We start from the raw sequence: 26494 nt of genomic DNA on the forward strand, positions 1-26494 counted from the left end.
GCCAGGGACATGTGTTAGAACCATGGATGTTTTGTTTGATTTGCAAGTCTGGGTATTGCTGAGGCAAAAGGGGTGCACCTAAAGAGGACAGGGGGCAGAGGACTTCTTGCAAAAGGAAGGCTGCAAAGCCTCTGTTCTGCAACATTGCAATGACTGAATGCCTTCCAAGTGTTTAACGGGATGGAATCCAGAAATTGACCCAGATCTGGCCAGCTGACTCACCTCCCCCCACTCTGACACTCTCACTGCCTCCTCTCTGGCACAGACCCTCTCTCACTGCTCCTCTGCAGCTTTACGATCCAGGCAGTGAGGCTCCTTGCCTCAGTTGAAGCCAGAAGAGCACCAGAGGTATGTACGTAAGCTTTCTATGCATGTGCTCTGTAACAGGTTTTCTGTCATTCAGTTTAGGGGCTTCGCCAGAAAGGCAGTGCGCAGGGGCCCTTGAACTGCAGGGCCTGTAGCACATGCTACAAGAGCCACATGGACAAACCATGATTGGGAAACACTGTACTACAGGGATGGTGCCTTGCATCATAGGAAGGCAGGGCCACTAACAGAATGGAATCCTAGCATCCAACCTACTGTGTATTGTTCCAGTTTCTTCCCTTGACAAAGATATCCCTGCATTTCTATTGGTGGAAGATAGGCTATTTAAAAGTCTATCTTGCTAGAAACTAGGGCAATAGCTTACATCATGTAGTTTATGTGGAACAGCTGACAGACACATGCTAATTTCACACTCATCATGAGACCCTGTAGAGTTTGTCACCAGCCAAGCTCTCGAGCTGCAAGTCATCATTTGCATCAGGAGTAATGTGTTGAGGCGGCAGAAACCAATGGTAACTCATATAAAAAAGTACACTGTGAAATCTAAGGCTGGGAATGAAATTAATTAGCTGTTGACACCACTGGGAGCAGCAGTTTCAGGATTCTGCTCAGCTTTTCAGCTAGTCTGGCCTTTAGCAGGGGGAAATGCCTTTTCACAGCAAAAAAAAGAGCAGAGTTTCTGTCTGATCAAATAGCACGGCAGTAACAAAAGGACGAGAACAAAGCTTGAGAGACATTTTACATCCAAATTGTTTAACTGTGTTCTTTATGAATTTGTTTTTAATTAAACATGGAATAACTTAAATCCCTGCTCAGGAAATAGCAAGATTCTAGTGATTATCAGGGGTGAGAAGAAAGAGACATTTCTTTTTCTTTGAAGGGGAGTCATCATGACCTTTCCCCCACCAATTGTGCTTATCTTTTTTAAAAAGTTTACGATTTAATGAAAAATCAGACGGCAGGCTTTCAAAATGCAAACAACAAGGGAGATGTTTCAGGCCCTCCATTTTGAAACCAAGAGAATGACAGCGTTTGGGCATCATTTTGATGTTTCGTTGCCTGAAAGACATGCAATTGCAAATAAGCACTCAGCACACAAGCTTCTCTGACATTCCGGTACAGAGGATCCTGAAGCAGAGAGAACACAAACAGCACAGCTCTTGTCCTTTCATCTGCCCTGAAGAAACAGAGGACCCAGATCACGGCCAGGCCACCTTGCTGGTTGTGCAGCATCTCTGTCTTAAAAGGACAGCACAGGATGGGCCACTCAAATATGAGTTGGCTTTCAAAGGCAAAAACATCAACAGGGGAATTAAGACTGTCGTAGAGCTCAACCATACTTTTAAGATTTAGCGTTAAAGCTTATTGCACCCCCCCCCCCACCAAAAAAAAATCCTTCCTTTCTGGTTACTGTTAATATTGACAGAAGCCATGTACCTATGAAAGGATGAAGAGTCACCCACAGGGAATGAATGAGGTGACTGCTTTTATAATGTTTCCGGGTGCTCAGTGGAAGTGTGTGCTCCTCTCAAATCACTTTGTTGTGTGAACAAGGAATGGGTCTATTTATCACGCGTACACAGCCTTGGTACACATGCGCACGGACCCTGAAAAATCCAGTGGTCTCCTGATATGCATGACTGAAACATCTTTAAAGCACTATCATCTGCTAATATTGGAATCACTCTGCATAATTGTGTCATTACAAATTTTGCCTCCTTGGTTGCTTATGTTGATTTTGAATCTCCTAGGAACAAAGTACATAGCTCTAGTTGCAGCATACATTTTTGGGAGCCCTTAGGGAAGCCACAATTGTAACAGTCAATGTAATCAGCAGTTGACTTTTGGTGCTTCAGTGGCTGCAATCCAGATGAACCAAGCCCCAGATTTATTCAGTTCAGTGCCAAACAGCATGACTGACTCACAAGCAGGTTTGTGGCTGTGTAATAGATGTAGGGTTGGCTAGCCATTGAATGGCAACTGGTAAAAGGGGGGTACAAGGACAGGGTGAGTGATGGTGTCCCAATGTCTCAAAGTTCCTTTTGGTGCAATACTAGGGGCCATTCCGCACGACTTAAATGTAGCAGAAGTCTTACCTTTGGTAAACACTACTAATTCAAGGTTCCACATGACGTCGCACACAATTTGCAACACTCCTGCAACACTCCCACAAAAAGCGCTTCGTTGTAGCGCTTTATGGGAAATCCAAAAAAGTGGATTCCCCCTGAGAAAACCGCTACACTTCTGTGCACAAGCTGCAACACATCAGCGAATGCCATGTGCATTCTCAATGTAGCGATAGAAGAAAGTCCCTCCCCTGCTCTCGCTGCCGAACTTCCGGCGAAGCAATCACCATTTTTTTTCCTTAGACGGGGAAAGCAACAAATGAATGAGGCTTCTCAGAGGCTTCTCTGGCTAAAGTCCCTGCAAGTGTCTTTAAAGTTCCCAAGCACAATACAGCCCCTTGTTCAACACTGCCCATAATTTCAGCCACAAGTCTCACCCATGGGGAGTGGGGATTTTTTTTTTAACTTGAGGAGCCTGTAAACGATTAAGCGCCAGCTCCTACGCCTGCAGAAAAGGTCTTTCTGATACATTGAAGGAATGAATATGCATTACTACGTGTTTTTTCAGGTTTTTAAAAAAGAGTTCTTAAAGGAAAAAATGAGCACAACAGTTAATTGGCTGTTAAGGGGCGGGAGGAAGTGTGGGAAAATATCGCCTCCCCTATTGCGATTTCGGCGAGACCGGAAACTTGTGCGTTACGAGAACAGCGCTAGTGGGAGAGGCTTTTTTCGCTAGAAACAGCTGTGTGTGTTACCGCGATCTGCCGCTTTTGCCTGAAGCGCTTTTCAATAGTGCACAGATTTAGCCACATTGTCCTTTGTGTGGAATGGCCCTAGAAGTGACTTCCCTGCTCTAGGATCCCTCCAAACTCCATGTGGCACTTCTGGTTTTGTACCAGAAGTTATATCATGCTATTGCAATGAGAACTCTCACTCCTCTGTTTCCCACCACCACCTCATTGAGCATCAGTGGGAACAACAGGCAAATGGAAAGAGATCTTCCTTCCATCAGAGCAGGAAATCTAGTAAATTTATTCATATGGCAGATTGTTTATGCTCAGTAAAATCAGCAGAGATGCCAACTTTCCAGTTAACTAAATTGCTATTAAAACTGTCACAATAATAAAAGCAAGCCATTAAAAGCAAGCAATTATACATAAACAGTATCAAAGCTATCAAATAAAAGCAGACTATTAAAAAGCAATAAGAAACCCCTATTTAACAGCCTAGGTTAAAAAATATATATGTGTTTGACCTAAAAGAAAGTGAAGTCAGCACCAAGCAAAACTCAAAGGAAAAATAAATAGGAATGATTCAAGGGGGGGGGGGGGCTCCATCAGGCTGGGCGAGAAAAGACATATTTGAAAGCCAACTTCTCTGCACTGTACTGTGTTGGGAAGAAGTACAAAAACCCCTTGAATGACTATGAATGAGTTACAAGAATTCAATTAAAAAACATTGAAAAAGTAGCTGCCTGATTGTGATCAGGGTGTGATCTAAACCAGCTAGTGTTTGAGCATTCCTCTATTTTTCTCCCCCCCCTGTGAGTGTGTGTGTGTGTGTGTGTGTGTGTGTGTGTGTGTGTGAGTGAGAGAGAGAGAGGAGTTAAGTGCTGTCAAGTCACTTCTGACTTATGGCAACCTTATGGATTACAGACCTCCAAAATATCCTGTCATGAATAGTGTTGCTTATGCCTTGCAAACTGGGGGCCATGACTTCCTTGATTGATTCCGTCCATCTCATGTCAGGTGTTCCTCTTTTCCTGTTGCCTTCAACGTTTCCTAGCATGGACTGTCTTGTCTTCTCATAAGGTAGAGGAAAAAGAGGAGAAACCTCTGTAGAAAACCACAAAAGGTACTAAGTACCAGAGACCGCCCAAAATGACAACAAGTCATCATGACATGACAATTCTACACATTTGCTGCCCCTTTAACATTCTGTCTCCTTAGCTCACATGTCACAACACAATATCACTTACCTTGGTTTCTTTGTTATCAGAGATGTCTGTGAAAAACTGGATCACAGGTATCTTTGGAATTCAGAGTGTGAGCTTTAAGTGATTTAAGTGTCCTCTGTTTTCCTTCTGTGATTGGCTAATATAAACAGGAAGTGTTATTTTCTCCACTGTAATAAATACTTTGTTCTACTTCACATATCATGCACTGTATTTGGTTTTACAAAGTTAATTGCTTTTTTTCTTCTATTGTGTAGCCTATGGTACCTTTTGTGGCTTCTCATAATATAACTAAAGGATGATACTCAGTTTAGTCATTTTAGCTTCTAGTGTGAGTGAAGGCTTGATTTGATCTAGAACCCACTCACTTGCCATTTTGCCATAAAACTCCTCCTCCAACTTTCACACCCATATGTAAAAACCTGAAAGGGGGATTAATATCGTATGGATTATTTCATTCTAGGGTGCACATCCTTACACACAAGGAGCTTTTCTAGTTCCTTAATGGCTGCTCTTCCCAGTCTTGATCTTCTTTTGATTTTTTCGTCAACGAAAGAGCCAAAGAATAGAAAAAGAGCCAAAGAATAGAAAAAAAATAGGAAAAAAAAGTATTCCAATTTCTTCAGCAGTCTTAAAGTCATGTAATTCTTTAGCAGTCATTACTTTTGTCCTCTTGATGTTCAGCCTTGCACTTTCTGCTTTAACATTCATCAGTAGTCACTTCAAGTGTTTACTATTTCTGCCAGTAATGTGGTATTGTTTGCATATCTCAAATGGTTAGTATCTGTATACTGTGTTAGTATAGTTCCTAAATTTGTTTAAATAAATACTCAAAATATTTCTACCTTATTGTATTCTATCCATAGAATAAATAATTACTTTTCAGAGTAGGATTTTTGCAGTCTGCATGCATGGAACACATAAAATGAGTTGCTGACGGATGTCAAGGTGAGGGTTAATAGCTCCAGTGCAGTGAGCTATAACAAATGCCTCCACAAGGGTATAACTTAATTGACAAGCAGGTGCACGTAATTATGGATTCTTAAGTTGGGTGCACAGAAGTTCAGAGTTATAAACAGTGAGTGCCTACAAAATAGAATGTAAAAAAGAGAGAGAGAAGAATCTGTTTAAGTGGTTTGTGATATTAAAATGTTAGTGTGTGGCTTTTAGCATTTGAACCAGAATGTTTGTGTATAGGCCAAAAGATGCTTTTCGTAAGAATAGTGGCAAAATAAATGATCAGTACCCAGCTAACAATGTGATAGCGTGTGTGGTAGCAACAGTCCTGCATGGTAGAACTCATCCAGAAGGGAATCTATGCATGACACCTGGTTTCTGCATGCATGGTGTCCTCCCTGGTTCAAAGCAAATGTGTGAAAAATGTGCAGTAAACATAGATTGCATCCTTAGCAATGTATGAATTCTCAGTTTGTATCTGAGCCATTGTACTGCATCCACTGGCAGAAAAAGCAATTCTATCATATCATATTTTCACAAATTATGCTTCAATGGGAATTTCAGAATCATTCCATACTGCAAAATCTATATTGGAGAATAAGTTTTTCTTCCATTTTTCAACCTCTAATTTAAACAGCAGTAACTGATAATCCAAACTACAACAAAATGACTTAAGATGTAATTTATTAATGACATTAAAATTAACAACTAAATATGTAAGTATTAGGAACCGGAATTAGCTTTACACCCAGTGCAAAAAGTTGAAAAACAACTACAGAAAATAAATCAAAAATTCAGAAGGGAGCTATGATTTGTGTGACTTGTAAAGCTGAATCACTTCAGTACACAGGCTGCAATAATCTTACAAATATTTCATGCAAAATTGGTAGAGAACTTTATTTGAAATTAAACAAGGCCTCTCCAGGAGCTTGCTTGGATATTATTACCATATTTACGTGAAAGGAAGGTGACCCTGAATGAAAAAAAAAGATATTTACTTATTTATTAGCTTCATTTATAATGTGTCTTTTGGTTTAATGGGAACCCAAAGCGGCTTACATTTTCTCACTTTTTGTTACTGCATATGATGGATGGTTTGAGGTGGCTGGATGGAGTCACTGAAGCAGTAGGTGCAAACTTAAATGGACTTCGAGGAATGGTAGAAGACAGGAAGGCCTGGAGGATCATTGTCCATGGGATCGCGATGGGTCAGACACGACTTCGCACCTAACAACAACAAATGATGGATGGTACTTACATGCATGCAAATTTGAAACTCTTTTCTAGTGGGATGAATCATTGGTAGTGAGTCCAGGGGTCCCATGACTGTGGTCTTGCGTAAGACATTTCAGGATGAAACTGGCATTCCTGGCCGTTTTCTAAAGTGCATGGATGAAGTTCTGATTTACCAAATCAATTTCTAAATCAAACATTTTGACAGATAAATGTGCCAGATGGTGTAAGGACACAGCATTTTTTTTCTCATCTGCCTCCTTTTTGCTGAACTTACGGTGGTTGTCTTATGATCTCTGAGACCTCAGGGAAGGGAGGCATAGAACTCTAAAAATATATAGATAGACCTCATGGCCTGTTATTGTTAGCCTTGAGGTTCACAGAGCATTGATAAGGTGTACAGCCCACAAACTATGTATTGCCATGACAATTTCTTTTTGAAGGGAGATGTTAGAAATCCCTAAAAGACTTTGTACAAAGTTCCTTGCTTCTCCCCACGGCCTTGTGACTGTAGTTTTCACAGGCATCAAAACATCTGTCTGCTTCCAAAGTTTAAAGTACTTTGGTTTTTGTTTGCAATCCAAAAGGTCTCCACTTTTGCTTTATCTGTTTCAACTGCCTAGACTACGTAATATAGTTTGTCATTAATATGATGCTGCAGCCCCAGGAATTTTAAGAAGTGCAAGCTGTTCTCTCTGAGCACCATAGGATTCAGTTGTATTGTGGAACAATTTAATTCTCGGGAGGGGTGGAAATGTACATGAAATAGGTAGTTCAGTTATTCTCTTCCATTCCCTGTGGTTTTTCTGAATAATAAGGGTTTTCTTAGTAATGAGATAAAACAGAGAGGGGGAAAAAGATTTGCATACAGTGTGAAACTTCAAGTCATCAGACACTGGCTTCAAGTGAGATTTTTCAACATGGGAAAACGTTCCTGTTTGTAACAGCTTCCATTGTATGCAGCAAACATCACAATCTGTCTTTTTCACTCCTGTGGAGGAGCCCACTAAGGAACTGAGGTACATATGAGACTCTACTGGTGTGCATTGTAGCTCATGTTTGTTTTAGAACAAAATTTGAGTCCTGTGGCACCTTTAAGACCAACGAAGTTTTATTCTGGATATACGCTTTTGTGTGCATGCACACTTCTTCAGATACATTGGAACAGAAGTAACCAACCATCACACATAAGTAGAGGGTTAGGAGGGTGTTTCGTAGAGAGTGGTTGAGGGTGTTTCCAGAAAGGGCCAATTAGAGTCAAGATGCATAAATAACTGATAAGTAAATATAGCAAAGACTGGATGAAGGCAATTGGTAAGACTTGTGAACAGCAGCAAATTAGCATAGAATGAGAGACTATTTCTGCACAGAGCTGGTGCATGTGCTCTTCCTGCTTGCAAACGCACAATTGTAAACCATCTTTATTATGCTGTATGATAATTTGTTGCTATTCACAAGTCTTACCAATCACCTTCATTCAGTCTTAGCTATATTTACTGCTCAGTTTATTACAACACATTCCTCACCTTCTACTTATTTGTAATTGACTTCTATTTTAATGTATTTGAAGAAGTGTGCATGCACACGAAAGCATATACCCAAAATCAAACTGTGTTGGTCTTAAAGGTGCCACTGGACTCAAACATTCTGCTGCTTCAGACCAACAGGGTTTGTCTTTGTGTGCTTTTTAGTGACAGAGGATGTCCAATATTTTGTAATTTAAAATAGGGTCATGAATGTAAGTCCAGCCTGCATGCCCTGTCCTGTACTACTGGGAATTGCCAATGAATCTTCTCCATCTGTATTAGTGGTTCTTCTAGATGAGACATGGAGATCGCCCAAAATTATAGTTCACCTTCTTTAGTCTAGAGATCTGCTCCATTGGGAAAAATTGATGCTAACTAGCCAGTTATTTCCTGGTTTCCTTCTGGATCCCTTTTTAAAAACTGGTGTAACGTTTGCTAGTCTCTAGTCTTCTGGTACAGTAGCTGAATTCAGTGATAGGTTACATATACAAATTAGTAGACCAACCATCTCATATCTGAGTTCCTTAAAACAGAATTTGAGTCTCATATCTGAGTAGATCTCCCAAGTTTCCTCCTCTCCCGACCCCCCCCCTTTTGCCAGTCTTATGGCAACCCCATGGGGCTTTCAAGGCAAGAGATGTTTAGAGATGGGTTGCCACTGCCTGCTTTCGCATCATGATCCTGGTCTTCCTTGGTGATCTCCCTTCCAAATATTCATCCCTTCCAAATCTTTGTCATGGCTGATGAGACTCACTGTTCCCATGGAGGTTGATAGTGGGAGGGAGCAATCTTGCTTGCCATCCTCTCTGCTGCACTAATGAAAATAGGTAAGAATATCCAGAGGTGTAGTCATATTAATCTGTCACAGCAAAAACCACAAAAAATTTGGTGACATCTTTAAAGAATCATGAGGCTCTTCCTTATTTCTGCAGCAAGTGTCTTACAGCATGATCCTGTGCAAATTTACTCCAGTCTAAATCTGTGGGTATAAACTGCCATAACTTTGTACAGCATTGCATTGCAACTATGTAGATGCTCAAGTGATTCCCTCATTGCACAGTTACATCTCTTTTCCTAGTCCTGTGCTTTTTCTAATTTATCCTGAACAATTTCTTATTTGTACTGTCATGCTATCTTATTCTACCACACCCTTCATTCTATTCTTCCTTTCTATTCCATCTAACCACTCATTTGTCATTTTCCATGTATGGGACTTGCTTATCACTACTCCTTCAGAAGGCTCAAGCTGCATATGGAAACAAAATGCATAGAAATAAGCATTCCTTTGCTCAGAGCTTTTCTAGTAAGGCAGAATTGCAAATCCCCCCTGACTTTGCTTCAGAAATCCCTTTGTGTCCAGATGTGTAAGAATCAGAAGGGGACATATAAAGGAGAGAGAGCGGCAAAAGTTGGTATCCAGTGGGTAAGAAAAAAACATGTTCAATGGAGCCTCCTGGCATCACAGAGCAAAGTAAATATAGGAAAAGTTTAGAGCCACCCAACAAGATGGACAGGAGCATAAGGGGAAAGATTTTCACATATCAATTGAAACCAATGAGAATCTGCCATATCTCTGGCCACAGGCCACTGGTCCCATAGTTAAGTACAATTTTCCAAGCCATCATCTGGAACATTAAAAGCAAAAATGTGGGAGTTTCTGTTTTTTCCATTATCTGTTCACTTCTGACATTATTGTTGCTATCCTTCTGGACTCAGCCAGAGGGGTATCAGATGGGATGTGACAAGGGAATAAATCAATCTCCAATTGATGCATACTCAGAGAAAGACTTTGCACATTGGTGTGGAACATCTTTAGCCAAGGGGCTTAATGTGGAGATAAAGTACTGTAGCACCAAGGACCAATACGCTAAATTAGAGTAAATTTAGGATTCTTTAAGCGGTATGTGGAAAGGAAAGCCACAGAAGGGAATTCATTAATAATTGCATGATTCCTCCTTCCCTCTGCAATGCATGGGCTTACACATTTCATTATTAATTTGTGTGTGAAAATGTCCTCCCAAATGCTGTTCTTTGGTATATCTCATCCTTAAATTGGTGTTGGTACTCCATGGGATCCAAGTCAATGGTGAGCTAACTTGACTTTGTTGCTCATTGCATTTTGCATTGAATTATTGCAGAACCAAACCCATTATATGGTTTCCTACTCCCTTTTTGTTTTTTTTGTTTTTTCCTGGTGTAGATCATCTAAAGGTCCTAAGCAGTTTCAGAAGTGACTGCAGGACAGAAGATAAATTGGAATGGGTATAGATTGTCCAACTCATCTGGAGTTGTAGAATCACCACCCACTTTATTGAAAATTTTAAAGTTGGTTTTGCTGCTATAATCATAGCTGATTTAGAGTTCTCTATTTTGGTTTGCATTTTGAATATTTCAGCGGAGTAGATATTTAAAAAAAATAAATAGATCCAACTGACAGAGAGTTGTTAATTCGAGGCTAGGGAGAACTTCAGTCACGGGGGTTGGGGAGACAGTTCTCCTTCAAGGACTTGATACAGCATTTGTTTTGTAAGTGCAGCCTGCATGCTGACAAGATTTATATTTTACTGTGCAATCAGCATACAAAACATATGCTGTGCAGTTTTGAGAGAGGGATTATCCAGGAAATGCTTGTCTCAGTTTTAGGCCCAGAGTTGGTAACTTTCAAACTGGTCCCTCTAGTTGTCTCTTTAGTATCAGCTTGACCTGCACCAATTATCAGGTGATGTTATTAAGTCCCATGGCCCGAAAAAGCTGATTCCTCCATAGTAAGTCTCTATTAAGGGGACATGCCATCCCCCCCAGTTAGCAGACATTGCAACTGCTGCCAAGGCTGTCGAGGTTAAGCTGGCTTGAACTTCTGGGGTAAAAATGATTCATGTCATTAAGAAGGATTGTTTCAGTATGTTGTGATGGAGGATGGAAACAGACATGTCCTGCAGGCATTTGTGGAGAGAAGCTAAAGTAAGAAAGCACACGAGACACTTGGAAATTTGCAGGTCAAAGTTGAGTACAGCAACAGGTTTATGTTCTGTGAACGACTTAAGGCGATGTTAAACTAAAAATACATATCTACATGACAGCAGATTGTCCAAATGGTACTTATGGACCTAAGTATTGTAACAGGCAAATGAAAAGCAGAATTTTGGTCAGTGCCATATATAGGGTAATAAGAGGGAAACTATACCTGCTGATGTTTGCCATATAGTTCTTAAAGGCCCAAAAACTCAGTTGAGAAGAAAAAAAGGCACAAATGGATCTTTACTAGACATTCACTTTACATGTGCTGCAAAGCTCTTTCCCCTTAAGCATCCCCCTAGCAGAGAACATACAAAACATTCTGATTTGCATAGAATTGGCTTTTCAAAAACAAATGTTGGCAATCACATTTAAAGCAGCTGGTGCTGAGTTAGTCTCTGTTAGCAATTCAAGCAAACATAATCTAAAATCAGGAGATCTATGTTTCCTCTGTTAAGAGCACTGGTGTTTAAAGAATCATCTCATCGCTCTGCTTATGTCCCCCAACCCCCCTTTGATACATTGTGCTGAGATTCTTTTCTCAAGTCTTCCATCAGGATACACCTACACTTTAAATAGAGAGGCTCTTTCTTGTTAAAGGTGACTTGCAGGTGTTTGAAAGAAGACTGCTCCTTTATGGCTTAACTACTTAGAATATAAAAACCAGAAGGAAGAAAAGCCCCTTTCTATTGTTGTTCATATCAAATAAAATTTTACATAATTCACAAAACTATAAACTAGGGAAAGCTCTATCAACCAAAAATGCAGGGACACCATCTTTGCCCATATATTAGCCATTTTAGTTATCTTTCTTGTAACCATATTAAAAAATGGCAAGAACAAAACTGAAGTTCTGGGGAGGAGCCAGGGATTAGGCAGAGGTAATATGACTTTCTTCTTTTCCGTTGGGCTAATGCAGAGTGAGGGAGTTCTGTAAATAAGTAATTCAAATAAAGTCGGTGGGTTGTTCAAAGACAAAGGGTGTTTCTTATGAGGACAGAAAAAAACATGCTTTGTAGCAACACTTTTCTTCTGATGATTTAATAAAGCACCTCTTTAATAGCCAGGCAATTAGTCATATAATTACTGGGAATAGAAGGTAATCTTCACCAGAAAAGAGTTTTTATGGTGAGAATAGAAGTGCATTCTTCTAGCATTAGTCCTGCTATGTTAAGCCTGCCCAATTTACATCAGATGCAACTCGGTAAACTTCAAGACATTGGCATATGTTAGCTGTGCATTTGCAATCATTTATTTTCTTTTGTTGGAAAAGTTCACACCTGCCTTAGGCTTGAAACGGTTTTTGTGGATTTAAAACAAAAACAAAAACAAAAGCTTCCACTAATAGCCCATTTTGTACTGATGGAAAATTAGGCTGACACCGCAAAAGAATCATTAAAGCTAATTAAATACTAAAACTATTTTAAAAGTAAAACCAAATGGAATGCAAAACAGATGGATTTAATCTGCATAAATATGGCTGACAGTAAGCCAAGTTCCTAGGATACCTTTGCCAGCTCTTCTGCACGTTCCTCTCTGTGTGCAGAGGTAATTTTGGAAAATGGGACTCTAAGGAGTTCCTGTTATGTATGGAGTTCTGGAACAGAACATTTCTAATCATGTGAGTTGCACTCTTTGGTGAGTTCCTTCCTCTAATCTTACATTGTGGCCACAAGTAGTCCTTTCATATAGCCAGTTAAATGTGCAATAGAACCTGCAAAAGTTATGTATGAATCAAATCACAGTCAAAGCCCATAAGGACAGTGCAATATTAAATTTGAGTGTTTCTTCATGTTGAGTCCTGGCAGCTCCTTCTGTTACATTTGGCTTGTTTTGGTGGTTTTTTGGAAGCCCAAACCAAAGGTCTTTGATTTTTGTTCCCTGGCAGTATTAAAATTGCTGGTTGGTTTTACAAGAATGTATTGTTACTCTGCCCTGCCCCAGGCTAGCCCTATCTCATCAGAACTCAGAAGCTAAGCAAGGTAGATAGTATTTGGATGGAAGACCTCCAAGGAATACCCAAGTCATTATGTGGAAGTGGCCAATAGCAAACCACCTTGAGGACCCTATGAAGGTCACCATAAGTCAGCTGTGACTTGACAGGAAAAACATTAAACTATTATTCTGCAGACCTGTTCTGATAGTTCATTTGGCACTTGCCCTTGGGACAGAGAACTCTTCCTTGCACTGAGTCTCCTGAGCCTCTTGTAACAGGGGAAGGCATCTTGTGCTAAGGGTGAGGATTACCAAATGGATCCACAAGATCACCTACCTCTCCCCTTTCCCAGGTCATTTCCCACCTCCAGAAAACAAAAACGGGGCTGCCTGATCCCAAGAAGACCATGGACACTTTAAAGAAGATTTTATTTCACCTTGGATAATGTAGGTTTGCAGTTGCGCTGCAATATGGAATGCACCATTAAAAAAAAATTACTCAGAGCAGGAAATGGAGGGGGAGGGCAGGAGTGAGGGCAGTACAAAGCTGCAGAGGCTATCACACATTTTCCTCTCCATACAGTCTTATCCCTGGTTGCTCACTGGTGGCTTGCCAATGGTTTGTGTGATTTAGGATGGTAAATCCAATTTTCTGGATTCCCAAGATCACAATTTAAAAATGGGCAAATTGCGACCTGGCTACTGGACTGTCTTGGGCTGTTGGCAACTTCATGTGGAGCGGGCTATATATGCCACCAACATACCAAGGCTGTCCAGGAACATTTTCCTCATGTGGAAATGGTCTTTATTTCCATATGCATACCTCAGCTTATCTGTTTCTTTCGGTGTATCCTGGATGGCTGTAGGCTACTGCTGTACCATTCATGACTCAGCTGTACCACCATTGAACTACTTGCATGTCTCTTCCTTATCTGCTTTATGGTTCTAACTTCTTTTCCTTAGAATTCATTTTCAATTCTTTATCTGTGGAATTCACTGTTGTGGTATATAGTGGAGCCAGTCAGCATAGATGGGGGGTTAAATTAAAGCAGGCTTTCTCAACCAAGATTTTGTAAAACCCTGAAGTTTCTTGATGGCCCTGGAAGGGTTTCCCAAATGCATGGGGGTTAATTTTTAATATGTTTTAAATTTGTTAACCATTTATCATGGTGGGAAGGGGAGGGAACCCAGATGGGTGTGTACACAGCTATCCAATGGAGAGTCTGTCTCATTGGATAGAATGGAGTGAATGGGGGCACCCCCTTTTGGAACCCCTGGAAGTGGACCCCATGGTCCAATCATTGTGAAATTTGGAGGGGGTCAGGGGAGAGCCTCCCGGAGATACCCTGAAAGTTCAGAGGCTATAACTGAAACCCCCACTCCCAGACCCCAAGAAAGGCAGAAAGTCTGAAATTCCCATTAAAGTCAATTGTGCCATTGACTTTAATGGGTGCCAAAGCCAAATGGGGCTGGATCAGGCCCATGGTGAACAAGCCTATCATGGATATCATTAGCAGTTGTGTATGTGAAGTGTAGCATGGCGTGGAGAGCCAGCATGATAAAATGGCTAAGAGTGTTGGCTTCTAATCTGGCAAGCTTGATTTGATTCCCCACTCTTCTACATACAGCCAGCTGGGTGACCTTGGGCTCACCACAGCACTGATAAAGCTGTTCTGACAGAGCAGTAATATCAGGACTCTCTCAGCCTCACCTACCTCACAGGGTGTCTGTTGTGGGGAGAGGAAGGGAAGGGAATTGTAAGCCGCTTTGAGATTCCTTTAAGTAGTGAAAAGCGAGGCATAAAAACCAACTCTCCTTCTTATGGCAGGATAGCAAGACGGTTCCTGTGGGCTAGCATCATCCATGATAGTCTGGCCCATGATAGTCTGCTGAATATTCTGGCAGCCATTCTGGTCAGTGTTACAGTATAGAATCTGGGCTACTCCTGCCTATTTTGCAGGCTAAAATAATTGGGTATGTCCATACCTTAGGTCTGGATCTAAAAAACAGCTACTAATTCCTCTTAGCGTGGCAACAAAACCAATTAGTTAAGTGACAGCTTACGAATACTACATAAATGAGGTAATTTACTGCACTATTAATGAGCTATCCAAAACGTTTGGCAGGCAAGTCTAAAGAAGGGGCATTATACACATAATCATTTCCAAGATAAAATCATCATTTATAAAATGGCCTCATAGTGTGTCCTTGAGATATATAAAGTACAGTTAATATCTTTCTTTTTTTACTTCTCCAAAATATCATGATACCATTATTTCAGGTCTAGGAAGGACACTTAATGTTGTATTAAGTCTCTTGTATTTTTTTTCTTATGTATTTTTTTTCTTTTCCCAGTGCACTAAAGACACTAAAGTCTGAGGCTTTGTCTCTGATTTCCTGAAAGTGGGCTAGACTCACTTTTCATTAGGGAAGTGCCTGAGTATCTTTTTGTTTCTTGACTTGTGTTTGCTGTCCTAAGAACAGTTTCACTCAATGTACCTATTCAAATTAAAGAATGCTGAATGAATAAGATTTAAGCTTCCTTGAACTTCAGTGAAATGAGCAAACATTTGCTATGGCTGTGTCCTCAGAAGTAAGGGCTGAACGCAACTGCCATTTCTTTCCAAATGAGGCGGGAGGGAAATTATCTGTCTTCAGTGGATCTCTATGCAAAAGTTGCATTCAGTGGAGAATGTGACAGGACTTATTATTATTATTATTATTATTATTATTATTATTATTATTATTATTATTATTATTATTATTATTATTATTATATTTGTTTCCCGCCACTCCCTTACGGCTCGTGGCGGGCTACAGTATCCTAAAATCCCCATTAAAACCCCATTAAAAGACAATAAGCAATTGCTTGAAGTCTGCTCCTGAGCTGAGAGGCAGAAAGAAAGTGTTCCAGAGATAAGGTCGGAAGAATCAAAGAAAGAGAATGTTGTTTATTTAGAGAAATGACAGAAATTGGTTGCAGTAACCATGCAGGATGAGTTCCACATTTATGATTGACCAGTTTGGCAAGAATATTAACATTACATTAACCAAGACATTGTTGTGTTCCTATTTGTGGACCAAAATGCCAGTCTGGAAGATGGGTTTTGGTCAGGGTGGGTTCAGTGGGTCCTCTGCCCTGCCAGTGCATGCTTTCATCTCACAAATCCCCCCCCCAAAAAAAACCCTACACAAATTTGTCATGTGCCAGTGTTTGCTGAAGTGCTTGCATGATGCATGACGATGTACACATAAAAAACAAATGCCCTCCACTACAGCCCCTTCAGTACTCTGTGGTCTGTCAGAACTGATCTGTGTGATGCATTTCTTTTACATGGCATTTGGCCATTAACTCGTGAACCTTTCAGATACTGCTGGCCATGCTTTCAGAAAGATGGTTGCCAGGTCCCCACTAGCCCCTTTAGAGGGATACGGGGGTAGAGTTGCAAGATCCAGGTTGGGAACCTCAGAAGGGTACGATGCCACAGAGTCCACCCTCCAACGCATCCATTTTCTCCAGGGGAGCTGATCTCTGTAGTCTGGAGATGAAGTGTAATTCAGGGGGATCCCCAGGTCCCACCTGGAGTCTGGCATCCCTATTTGGAGAGTGAGGCACTTCGCCCATATGTTGCCTTCTGAGCCATTTGTTTCAAGCAAAATGCACCATTCTTTAGAATGTCCATCTGCCTTCATTCTCTGCCTTATTTTCTATATGCATATGAGGAATTGAAAGTCAATATTTCTGCAGATACTAGTTTCATGATAGAAAGAAAAGCACAGCAGTAGTGACAGTGGTGGTGATGTTGGGGAGGGGGGAGGCTGGATAAGCTGTGTGGCACATTTTATCTCTTTCCTTTTCAGGAGTCAGTTCATTGTATGTTTTTGACATGTGAGTCATTGCTTAAGAAAGTTGCCTTTTCTCGCTGTTTCTTTCTGTTTAAATAACCTGTTTTCCATCTGCCAAATAAAAAAATGCCACCCACTGTTCTGAATGAAAAGAGTTATTATTCTTGCATTGTGTGTTACATGGACTCAATCTGTTGTGGGTGATGTCATGGTTTGGTGTTATCAGTACCATTGTCTCCAATGGGGGGAGGAATTCAGTAGTACAGCCCTAGTAATTTGCTGCATGTATCGGTATTTGACTAAATTATTATAATAAAGCAATCGAGGTTGCATATATCAATTCTTTTCACTATTCTTCATAGTAAACTATGAATAAAAAGCACAGTAAAATCTAGCCTGTTTCTGTTTTCCCTTCAGTTCAACCTTCATTGTTATCAAAAGGCAAAAGGAACAGGGCAACTCAAGAGCCTCTCAGGTGGGACCAGTAACAAACTGCAAAAGCCCATGTGATGTCAGGGATGACACCAGATCCAGGTCATTACCAGAGGACAGTAGATCCACATGGATATTTAAGGCAGGCAGGCAGGCAGGCAGGCAGGCAGGCAGGCAGGCAGCTTCCTGGAAAAGCCCCCCTTCCCCGCGCTGGCTCCTGTTGCTGGTTGTCGCCCAATGGGAAGCCCAGGAGAGCTGCAAGTCTGGCTGGCTGGGGTGATGGGCATGGACAACCACCAGCAGTGGCGGCGAAGTGGCCTTTTCATGCCACTGGATGGCCGCAGGAGAATGAGCCTGCCCAGGTAAGTAAGTGAGTGTGACCAGCTCTTCTGTCCCTTCAACATGTTGCCGTGCAATCCGAGCAAAGATGCCGTGATGCCGGGGGGGCAGGCGCCCTCTCCTCGCCCCTGTCTCTTGTCCCCTTCTGAGCTACTCCTTTCAGCTGCTGCTGCTCAGCCAGTCCCTCTTTTGTGCCGCTTCTGTTGGGTGTTTGGGTTACCGGGAAGGAAAGTTATTGCTCAAGGTGGATTCAGGTAAATGTTTTTGGGTAGTGGAAACATCACCTCCACATACATGCACACACACACACACAGCTCTTGTTTCACCCTTCATGATCCTTTCCTTCAAGCATACCACTTCAGTCTGGAGCAGAGAACCAATGTTGCATTACTCTTTCATGAAAATAAGGGATTTCTGCACAGTTTTCTTCACCCTGCTGCTCAACTTTTCTATGCTAAATTTTGCTAGCTGCTCCCTCCTGTCATGGTAATAATTATATCCTGTGAAAATCTGCCTGAAATGGTACAATCCAGACACAGATTTACTGTTATGTCTAGTGCTGGGGGGACAGATAGGGAACCCCCCCCTACGGTTTCCTGTTGGGCTGGGAAGCCCTCATGCCTCCTCTGCAAGGTGGCTTGGGGACTTCCTGGCCCAATAGGAATGGAGGCCCCCACCCCCAGGGCACTTACATGTTTCCTGGGTAGCGTCCAGGGGCAAACTGCTGGCAATGCCAGCAGAGAGCCCCTGGTCAGCTGGGTGGGTGGAAGTGGGTGTGGCCTGTCTGAGGCAGGGCCATACCACTCTCCACCCTCTTAGCCCTTAGCCTGTTATTTTAACAGCCAACTCGCTGTTAAAGATATCTGATCCAACACACCACCATCTGTATTGCAATGGTACAGGAGAGCAATTTGCACTGAGCATTTTGCCATTGGAACTCTGTTCAGGAGAGCTATCTGGCAGCCACTTAACTTTCCAGTCACATTGTTGTTATTCTAAAGTGCTTTTTCCCTGAGTTGCAATTAATTGAACTCTGCCTTCTGGTTCGGTGTTATATTGTTTATATAATGTAAATATTAAATATTGTTAATATATTTAGCGTTTTATCCTCTTATTATGCAATTTATTTTAGCTTGTGTTAGTGGGAAGTAAACAAACTACTTAATTAGGAGCTCTAAAGAAACACACCAATGTGGCAGTGGAAAGCAATAATATCTTCACTTCTTCCTTCCCAAGAGTTAAAAAGTACAAATATTGAATTGGAAGCTGCCTGCCCTGTGAAGTATCACAGCATCTAGACTTTGGCCCCCCATTTCCTTTCCTTGTTTTAATCACACCTGTAGAAGGGTGAAATGAGAAGAGAGAAACTACACTGAATTATAAATTCAGAGAGCCAAAATTGCTGTTCATTAGAGCATTAGTAAGAGAAAGATAATATGTTCTTCTTAACTTTATGGGTACTTTATTCCCCACATCCCCATTAATCTGCTGTGAAGACCAACCTCTAGGCCTGCATATGGAAGACCTGGAAAGCTGTTTAATTATTTTTAGCTTTGTTCCTCATATTCCTCTACTAATTGCATGAATCTAAGAGCAGTGTCTCCAGTGTGGTCAAAGAGATTTTTTTCCAGCCAAAGGAAATGAATTCCTTCTCTGAAGTTTGCTTTTTGTTCTGATCAGTTATACAGTTGACAGAGATACAAGGTCTTCATTACATAGCTGGGAGCCAATGAGACATTTCCAAGTCTTGATTATAATTAGGATTTTCACTCTTAGCTTTAAAGAGTGGCCCTTTTAGCTTTAAAGAGTGATTCCAAACCTACTTTTTAATGTTTAATTTATTTCCTTTAAACACTATCAAATTAAGTCTTTATGTAACTTCCCTTATTCAGTATCTGAGGTGGATGTTTCATAGTTAGCAATTCATCACAGCTGCGGACATGCATCGGATGGAGCCTGTTGGCAAGTAGTCCAGTGTGCGATCTGACTCCCTGGGGTTTGGGGCCTCCCTAAGGCCCATTATGCATGGGGGGGATAGCGCACATTCGGGGTGGAATGGTGGCGACTAAAATCACCGATAACACACATAGCCAGCTGCAACTGGCTACAGATTCGGTGCGTGCCGCCGAAAAAGCCGCGTTAGTGAAACGCGGAAGAAAGCGCAGCTTCCGGGTGACCTTGGCACAACCAGAAGCGGCTCCAGGGTTGCCGCGTGCATAATCGGTTACTCTGGGTTTTGCCGCCATTGTGTCCCGTCCCGTGCGTAAGCGGTTTGCTTCTCATCTTCCCCCTCCGTGTTTTCCATGTGACCCGAAATCGCCGTTTCAGCAGCCGTGCATAATGTGCCTAAGAGACGGCATGTAAATGAGTGTGGCTGACCCTGCTGGGAGCCAGGGGGTCGTTTTCCAGGTGGCCTGGGGGCAGCCAAATGAGGTGGGCACCCGTTGACTCCTCTGCATAGGTTGCTTCCCTTAGGGTAAACAGTAGGTAAGGGGATCTGCTCTCATGGCTGGGAATGCTGTGGGTCCCCAGGATACCTCTGGACAATACAGGTTTTGGTGCAGTCTGCTGACTGCTAGGTCAGGCTTCCTCTCCCATGCTGTGCCAGCCCTCCCATGGAGAGGTAATAAAACTGTGGTCTTGTTTATACCCAACATTGACATGTCACATCTTATTCCAGCCCAAAAATGCCCTCCTGCAAGTCAATAAAGCCTCAAACCCGTTACTGAGAGTTTTGAAATAACCAGTTTGGTGTAGTGGTTAGGAGCGTGGACATCTAATCTAGCAAGCCGGATTTGATTCCCTACTCCTCCCCATGTAGCCAACTGGGTGACCTTGGGCTTCTCACAGCCATGATTAAGCTGTTCTGACCGAGCAGTAATATCACCTCACAGGGTGTCTGTTGTGGGGAGAGGAAAGGTAAGACAATTGCAAACCGCTTTGAGACTCCTCCTACTAGAGAAAAGCTGCATATAAGAACCAACTCTTCCTTTTCCTCATCCTCTTCCTCTTCCTCGCTAGACACCTAGAAGAATCAATTATGATTGAGCTTACAGTATTTTGTGTAGTGAAGAGAGCAAATTAGTCTAAGTTTAGAGTTGAATCTCAATGGAACATTTGCTTTAAAAACCCCAGAAACCATATTATTTGGAGCACAGAAATTTTTTTAAAAATTAAACACATTAATTAATTAAATGAAAGTGTTAAACACATGCTTACCATTCCCTCTGTTTGAAATCAATGGTACTAGAAAGTGGATAACATTGGCTTCCCCATATCTTTGGATTTTATTGCAATGAATGAATGAACGTTTGAATGAAAGCAGGACACTCCATATAAACATGTATGGTATGCTTAGGAGTGATAATTGCTTATGTTTGACAAATTTCCCCCCATCAGCATTGCTTTCCCCCTTATTTTATTGGGGTTGTATCCTTTAATTATTGATTGCTGAAGTACGCTTCCAGTTCACACTAGGAGGAGACCAGACAATTGGTCTAGAACTTTCCTTCATGAACTTGAAGGCCATACTAGACAAGATTTGGGTCACAGGTAAAGTGGCTAATAGCACTCATCACATGTGCTGGGTCATTTATATGTGGCATTAGCATATCAATGATAAACAGTCCAAAGCATGCTAGGTAAAGGTATCCCCTGTGTAAGCACTGGGTCATGTCTGACCCTTGGGGTGACACCCTCTAGTGTTTTCATGGCAGACTCAATACAGGGTGGTTTGCCAGTGCCTTCCCCACCAAAGCATGCTACTTACATGTTAATTCTACATCTAAATGGGCTAACTTAAGTGGTAAATGCAGTGAACTGTGATGGAGTTCATATGGAGCATTTATTCAGGCAACTGCTTTGCTCAGTGCCCTGAATTACACTTGTTTCACATTGCCCACTGAATTTCACACTGAATTACACTTGTTTCACATTGTCTTGGCAGTAGCATTTGCAAAAAGGATCTAGGAGTCTTGGTAGACCATACATTGAACATGAGTCAGCAGTGTGACTCAGTGGCTAAGAAGGCAAATGGGATTTTGGGCTGTATCAAATGGAGTATCGTGTCCAGATCACAGGAGGTGATGGTACTGCTTTACTCTGCTCTGGTTCAGCCTCACTTGCAGTACTGTGTTCAGTTTTGGGCACCCCAGTTGAAGAAGGATGTTGACAAACTGGAACGTGTCCAGAGGAGGGCAACAAAGATGGTGAGGGGTTTGGAGACCAAGACATATCAAGAAAGGTTGGAGGAGCTTGGTCTGTTTAGCCTGTTTAGCCTGGAGAGACGACTGAGAGGGTAAATAACTATTTTTAAGTATTTAAAAGGCTGGAGCAGAGTTGTTCTTTCTTGCCCCAGAGGGACAGACCAGAATGAATGGGATGAAATTAATTCAAAAGAAATTCCATCTAAACATCCGGAAGAAGTTCCTGACAGAGCGGTTTCTCAGTGGAACAAGCTTCCTCGGGAGGTGGTGGGTTCTCCATCTTTGGAAATTTTTAAACAGAGGCTAGATAGCCATCTGATGGAGAGGCTGATTCTGTGAAAGCAAAGGGGTGGCAGGTTACAGTAGATGAGCGATAGGGATGTGAGTGTCCTGCATAGTGCAAGGGGGGTGGACTAGATGACCCATGAGGTCCCTTCCAACTCTATGAGTCTATGCTTCTATGATCATTTCTACAACAGAGGCTTCACACCAGGCTGCAGGCTGGAGTTTGAGCCAGGGCAGGTTGTACCGCCTCTTCCTGCTCCTGCAGAAAGTGGGAACATTTGGCCCAGTGCACCTCATCCACTCCAGATTTGTGTTCCCGAACAGGAGCCGTTGCAGTAAAGTTCCCAGTGTGGAAACAGTCAATTGGAGGACTCTGCCACCACCACACATGTCCACACAATGCCGCCTGCCAAATTCCTTTTTATCACTTTTCAGTTGAGCTACACTTTTATGGCATTTGCTAGACCAAGAGTGCAATTTTAGATTTCTGCAGATCTCAGCTGCAACTTTTTTGCCACTTTTTGGTCATCATGTGCTACTTACTCTGTTTCTGGTGTTTGGATTCAGTCTTAAATTTATAGTTTCTTTTAGTTTTATTTCTCTTATATTCTTTTCTCCAAGGAAAACCTCTTTCTCTATTCTTCTTGTTCATTTGATCACCTTAGGACTTTATGCAATCTTCCACAGTCCTTCCTCCTAATATTATTCATTTTCTTATTGGCACCATTGTCTTGTGGATTGGCTTTTGCATGAAATCACAATTTTTGATATCATAATGTTTAACTTGTTAACATTTACAGTATTGTATTGCATGTAAGAGAGTTGCAGTTTGTATTATCCTTTTTCTAAGATCATACTACATGGAAGCTATTTGCTTTTCTGCTGCTGAAAAGAAAGGAGGTGTCCTTTTGACCAGCAAAAAAGAAATGAGGGGTCACTTTTGGCCACTGTTCTGGTGTTAATTGGACACTTGCACAAAAGACACAGGAAACAAGAGCTGCGGGGAAAAAGGATATTGAGTGAGATTGAATGGAAAGGTGGCTGGATCTTTGTGAGGCTACATATAAGTCAAATTAATGTTCATACATAACTAGATAAATTCCCATGTGGGGAAAAACAAGTTCTTTTCCCAACGACCTAATTACCACTCATTTTTCTGACTCAACCAAGTCCTCATTTTAGCACTTCCAGGAATATATTTTAGCGATCTGAATTATCATTGCCTGAGTCAGCTTTCAAGTCATTTTTATTGGAGCTTCAGGAAGAATACATTTTGTTTATTTGCATAGCAAACTATATCCGGATACAAAGTAATGGTACTCAGAGCTGGCCCTCTCCCTTGACTCTCAGCCTCCTGCTATAAGAATAAATACATTCTCTCATCTTTTGCCTACAGTGACCCCAAAACAAGCAGCCACACAGGGTAAGAATAATGTGAGCAATAAAGTGACAAGTTTGCTTTGCATTATTGCTGATTAAAATAAAATGAGCATCCCATTATTAACAACTAGCAGTGAAGGCTGTTGTAGGCTCCTGGCAGGCACAAGGTTGCATCAGGACTGCAGCAGCCCAGCAGGGCAGCAGCGCCACTGGGGTTAACCCTTGGCCATGGGGCCTGTGAATGTGGCTGGACTTTCCCCCTACTTTCCAGCAAACAGGAGGTGGTGGCAAGACTGGAGTGGCCAGGCAGCAAGCAGAGCCACCAGGCCCTGCCCTCCACCCACAGCACCACTGAGCATGGCCATCCCTCCTATCCCTGGGGAAGGTGTGGGAGGTGGCATCAGGATGGGAGCAGCCCAGTTGCCAGGCAGGCCCACTGGGGCCAGCCTTTTGCCCATGGTGACACCAAGCATGCTCAACTCTCCTTGTCCTGCTCCCAGCAGGCGGAAGGCAGTGGTGGAACAAGAATAGCCCAGCCAGCAAGTCAGGCCAAGGGGCAAAAAATGTCCCAGTTGGCTCCATGGTGCTTCATGATGGTGTGGGAATGAATGGGGCATTTTTACAATTTGCACGAAGGTAGGATTGTGTTCTTGTGTGCAATAACACCCCCTGCCTGCCTGTGTGGTAGAACCTTTCTGCCCCAGCTGTGTTGCAGGGACTCAAGAAACCTAGGGCAGATGTTGTATGCTGGTATAAACAATCCCCTGTGGGGACCCAGGAAGTTAAATTGGTCAGAGATGTCTAATTTTTTTTTAGCTCTTATATGTGTCTCACTTATCCTTGGATCGAGGCAAGAAACATTTTCTTGCCCTAAAAGCATTCTAGTCCTAAAAGTTAACTGATAGAAATCTATAGTAATTTATCCTAATATAGTCCCAGAGAATGCATATTGGAATACACATCCTGGTATGCTTCATCTCCTGATCTGTGCAGGTAGTTTCTGATCCACCAACAAATCAAATAGTACAGAAACTTCTTTCTATATGAGCATCTCCCTTGCTGGGCTTGGGAAACAGATTATTATTCAGACAAAGATGAGGAAATATCTGTACATGTAGGCAGAGGTTAGTATTTTCTTTTTCTGAAGAACAATTCCATCTACTATGATGCATGAAGCTACCAGATTTAGCTTGTGCAATGGGGGCAGAGGATACAATACCAAGGGAGCAGTTTCCCTGTACAGAAACGTCTTCTTGCATGTGCTTAAATGCATTTGATATAGCTTGGTCAGCACTAAATTTTAGTCTGATTTCCATCAAATTTCAAGGGATACAAATTCAGATGGTGTTCTTGGACAAAATGAGAGTTGCCCATGCCAAACACACAAACATTTTGCCAAGTCTTTTGAAGAAGCTTGAAAAGTTTGAATAAGCAATTAGTAGCTTATTGAGGAGGTATTTGTATAATTCTCTAAACTGTAATAATTAATTTTAATGAAGCACTTACATATGGCAGAGTTTATACATTTCCAATTAAACTGAATAAACCCAATTAGCCAACAATAAGGAACATGGATTTTTTAAAAAAAAATTACAATAACAAAAAAGAAAATTGCTAATTTGGATCTTCATGGGTCTTTAGTAATTTTGGAAGAATAACGTTCTCCTCCCCAAAAATATTTTTGAAATACCCTTAATTATAAATATTACTGGTTGAGAGCTCTATTACTTATTTTTTGCATGAGAATAAAATGTAGAAACCTGTAATATCAGACTTGCAGTTTCAAATAAATAATTCCATATCCTCTGTGAATAAATTTATAACGATTACAGCAATATCAATTGATCCTCAGTGATGTAACATGCTGTGCATTACATTGAGAGTCATGCTCCCTTTCCATAAAATTCTGATCTAAAACTATATGGACTGGAGATTCATAATCAAGTCGAGGTGAGCCATGAATTTTTGAACTGCCACAGAATTTAGCCAATCATGCCAATATTCACCAATTTTGGAATTTTCACATATAGTAACCTATAGTAGTGAGAATAACTAATACATACAATACATAGAAGCCACAGTTCAGTGCACATGATCTACGGGTGTGCAATCCCTCTCAAAGGTAATTTTCAGTTTGGGTCTACTGGACACAAAAAAATGGAGGGGGGTCCTCAAAAAATTCCAGATGCCAATGTTACCCAAATTGCTGAACACGTGTCCTAAAACACGTATCTTTGAGCTTGTGGGGAATATTAGCTCCAAAGCTGCTGTGTCTCCTGTTTCTTCTACGTTTCAAATGCAAGCCACTGTTGGCATAAGTGACTACCTGCACCGGTTCCTGGGAGCATTTCTTGGGATGCTTGACTCGAGAACCTTGAGCATAGGCCACCTCACGGAAAAGGTCACCAGCGAGCCGTACCTTCTCCTTGAGCGCATACCAAGTGATGTTGGTCGGGTTGAACAAGCCTATAGCAATTTTTGTTCTGATGTTAAGACCATTGTAGAACGGAGTCTTAAAATTGTCTACATTAAAGTTCCATATACCCTGGGCATTTGCCTGAACCTTCTCAGCTAACTGCGCAAGGAAGCACTTGCGGCTTGAATAGCTTTCAGGGTTCTCATCCGGGCCTTGCTTGTCCATGAGGAACAGTAGCTCCGCTGATTGGCCCGGCCATAGCAACTTGGCTATTTCACGGGCCCAATTCATTGGACCTAACTGTGCCATATTACGTTGGAGTAGGCCATTCCGTAAGGCTTGTGCATCTGGTCCAGTAGCGCACACCCTTACCAATTGGCACAGATCCTCCCCGCTGGCAGTGGGGTACTGCTCTAGGGTTGAATACAGCCATTGCACGCCAGTGTCCCTGTTGAGAGGGCCCAACTGGTCACCAATAGCCTTCGCTTCATGAGGCTTCCAAATCATGACTCTCTCCTGGTTGGTAAGCTCGACACGGCCGTTTGCCATGTGCCTCCGGACTGTCTCATGCTGGACAG

General features: G+C 41.9%; 2 long non-coding RNA genes across 2 annotated transcripts in view; one reads left to right on the forward strand and one right to left on the reverse strand.

The window, feature by feature from the left end:
• Positions 1–220: 220 nt before the first annotated feature.
• Positions 221–26494, forward strand: part of LOC143818987 (uncharacterized) — a 70377-nt gene continuing 44103 nt past the window's right edge. The window contains exon 1 of the long non-coding RNA XR_013224720.1: positions 221–348. This is a non-coding gene — a long non-coding RNA (uncharacterized LOC143818987). The remainder of the gene's footprint in view (positions 349–26494) is intronic.
• LOC143819701 (uncharacterized) lies at positions 4057–5285 on the reverse strand. Its single transcript, XR_013225045.1, has 3 exons — positions 5227–5285; positions 4372–4486; positions 4057–4228 (listed from the first exon to the last, which is right to left on the reverse strand). It is a non-coding gene; the product is annotated as an uncharacterized LOC143819701 (long non-coding RNA).

The sequence above is a fragment of the Paroedura picta genome, chromosome 10 (genome assembly GCF_049243985.1).
Source record: "Paroedura picta isolate Pp20150507F chromosome 10, Ppicta_v3.0, whole genome shotgun sequence".
Classification (NCBI taxonomy): Eukaryota; Metazoa; Chordata; class Lepidosauria; order Squamata; family Gekkonidae; genus Paroedura; species Paroedura picta.